Source organism: Pholcus phalangioides, unplaced genomic scaffold (genome assembly GCF_987345545.1).
Source record: "Pholcus phalangioides strain wild (caught in Gottingen) unplaced genomic scaffold, Ppha-v1.0 ptg000022l_1, whole genome shotgun sequence".
Lineage (NCBI taxonomy): Eukaryota > Metazoa > Arthropoda > Arachnida > Araneae > Pholcidae > Pholcus > Pholcus phalangioides.
The window spans coordinates 17,831,319-17,834,287 of NW_028301615.1; the positions used below are offsets into that span (position 1 = coordinate 17,831,319).

The following is a 2,969-nucleotide window of genomic DNA, read 5'->3' on the forward strand; positions in this document are numbered from 1 at the left end:
TTCCTTATATAATCATTCCGTTGCATTCGTATATTTCCTTCTACATAATTCCGTTGCGTTCGTATTCCATACTATATAATTCCGTTGCATTCGTATATTTCCTTCTATATAATTCTGTTGCATTCGCATATTTCCTTCTGTATAATTTCGTTGCGTTCGTATTTCATTCCTTGGAAACCCATTGCGTTCGTATTTTATTCGATATAAATCCGTTTCTTTCGAATTTCATTCTTTAAAAACACATTGCGTTAGAACTTTATTCGATATAAACCAATGGCATTCGAATTTCATTCAAATTTGAGACCTATTGAATCTACATTAAACCATTAAATACACTCTGGAATCGTCATTGAGCCATTAGGTACGCTTTTCAATCGACATCGAGATATTTAAATACGTGCTTTAATAGATATTAGTTCATTTCGTTCAGTCAGTGAAGCATTTCGTTCAAGGTTAGAACTCCATACTTCATTTCATTCAATGATCGAATCAATTCATTTAATTACACATTGAGCCATTCAGTTTATACTTCATTCCATAATCAACCCCATTTCGTTCGTTTTTCATTCAAGACTCTAACAGGTATTGTGTTTGTACGTCTTTTAATTGCATTGAACTATTTCACTCTACAAGTACAAAATCATTTTATTCGATAATAATCGAAGTATTTCACTCAATAACCGAACAATTTCATTCAATTATATTGAAACATTTCACTGAGAAAAATCCAACCATTTATATTAGGTAACCGCGGAACATTTCATTTTCAATAATCGGACCACGAAACTCCATTCAATTATGTTAAAATCATTTAATATCGATTATATACGAACCCGTTGTTATTTAATCATCACAAAACTTCAATTTCACAAACATTAATTATACACTTTTTTTGTGTTGCATTTTTATGTGTTATGTCGAGTTTTTCGTTTCACAGCGCCGCCTGGGAGTGCAATTTGAACTTTTTTTTCTTTTCAATTCATCAAAAAATTCTAGGCCGTGATAAGCATTTTAGAGCGAACCGCGCAAAACTTTTTATGTCAATTTACTTTAAAATGTGTCCGGGACTTCAGGCTACACTTTGTATTATACGTGTTTCGTGTTTGTGTATAAGGGGGGCGTTCAAGTATTACGTCAGCATCGATGGTGGGGGTTCTGATTTGCTGATTTTTTATGAGAAGGGGGGGGGGGGGTCCTATCCAAGTGATTTGGAAATGTGTCCGGACAGCTTAAGTGCTCTGGAAGGGTCACTCATCACTCAAGGGATCCGTAATTCTGCCGCGGATCACTTGAGTATTCTGGAAATGGGCCGCGGGTAACTTGAGTGATGTAGCACGTCACTGGGTGCCGCTTAAGTGCTCTAAAATTGTGCCACACGTCACTCAAGGGATCTCTATAAGATCACTTAAGTGATGTGTGAATGTGCCACGGACCTACTTGAGTGATCTGAAAATGTGCCACGGGCCACCTAAATGCTTTGGAATGGTGTCATGGATCACTTAAGCGAACTGTAAATGTGCTGCTTATTTTATTTTCACAAAATTATGTTTGGGGGGCCTTGTCAGAAGTGGGATTCGAACCCACGCCCGGAGAACCGGACTGCGACCTGAACGCAGCGCCTTGGACCGCTCGGGCATCCTGACACATGTTCGAGGGGCAGACCACAACACTGTATTTCTCTGTTCGTATTTATTTTATCCATAGGCGGAATTAGACTTGGATGTCTGGGGGTCACGGTCATTATTGCGGGGGGGGGGCACGATGATGATGTCAATTCATGTATACTCATGTGATTAAATCTGTCGACTCCACTTTTGACGCTGGGGGTGGGGGGGGGGGAAAGAAAGAGCAATGCCCCCCCCCCCCTCCGTATACCGCCCATGCTTTCATCTTTCTTGTCAGTGTTGAACCGTGCAGCACCGAACATGTGTGTTTTATTCAACGCCAAGCTCAAGCTCCATACACATTAAATTCCAATCACTTTTTATTGTTTCACTTACTATACGTAAAAAAAAAAATGGTAGAGAATCGGTTCTCAAAAACAATAGCAGTCATTTTTCATCAAAATAATCCACAAAATAACGTTTTCTTCACGACAGCATTTGATTATTGAAAGGTTAAGAGAAATTTACGTGATTTCACAGTTAGTCTTTAAATTACCCTCAAAAATGTAAAAACTGAGAAAACAGGAAAAAACTCCCAGTGCGGTTTTTTTTAGATCAATTTCAGATTATATATTTATATACATACTAAATCTAAGAAAAAAGTGAAATTGCCAATTGTGATTAGTGATCATATATGGTGATGTAATTTTTCCCTGTGTAAATACCGATCAGTATCGGACGGTTTGACCTTGAGGAATCATCATCATTTCAACAAAAAAATAAAATACCGCGACATCTTTTGGGTGATTATTTTGTATTTTGACATCTAATTTTGTTACATTGGGGGGGGGGGGGGGGGAGAGATAGAAGGGCAATTCTTTCCTGGAAAAAAATCTCCACATTACATTAACGTCATGAATAATGAATTGACGAATTTCGGACATCATTAACTGCCTGTTAAAATAGCGAAGGTTATTTCTATTGTCTAAAAAAAAAAATTATATATAGAGATGTACGTCCACGGTTTTGTCCGAAGATGACGCGTTCGATCCAATTTGACAAGACAATAATATATACATTATTTTTTCCCGGTTATTCTTTCATAAAAGACGTCATTTGCCCGAAAATTTACCGTCATTTCAACAACTCGTTAACGTTGGAAAAATTATTGCTTTATTTTCTGGAAAGAACTCAATCTGTTCTGGATTGTGAATGACGCTCGTGAAAGCGATATCGGGGATCGTTGGCCATTCAGAGCACGTACCAGTTCCTTATTGTCAATGGATAGATTTGATTCCGTGCCTATTTTTTTACAATTAGTCTCACCGTCGACGTATTTTTTTCCTCCCTTCTCCTTATGGCATG

At 37.7% G+C, this 2,969-nt stretch overlaps 1 non-coding gene across 1 annotated transcript; it reads right to left on the minus strand.

Annotated features, from left to right (window-relative positions):
* Positions 1–1,559: 1,559 nt before the first annotated feature.
* TRNAL-CAG (transfer RNA leucine (anticodon CAG)) lies at positions 1,560–1,643 on the minus strand. The gene has a single exon. It is a non-coding gene; the product is annotated as a tRNA-Leu (tRNA).
* Between the last annotated feature and the right edge of the window lie 1,326 nt (positions 1,644–2,969).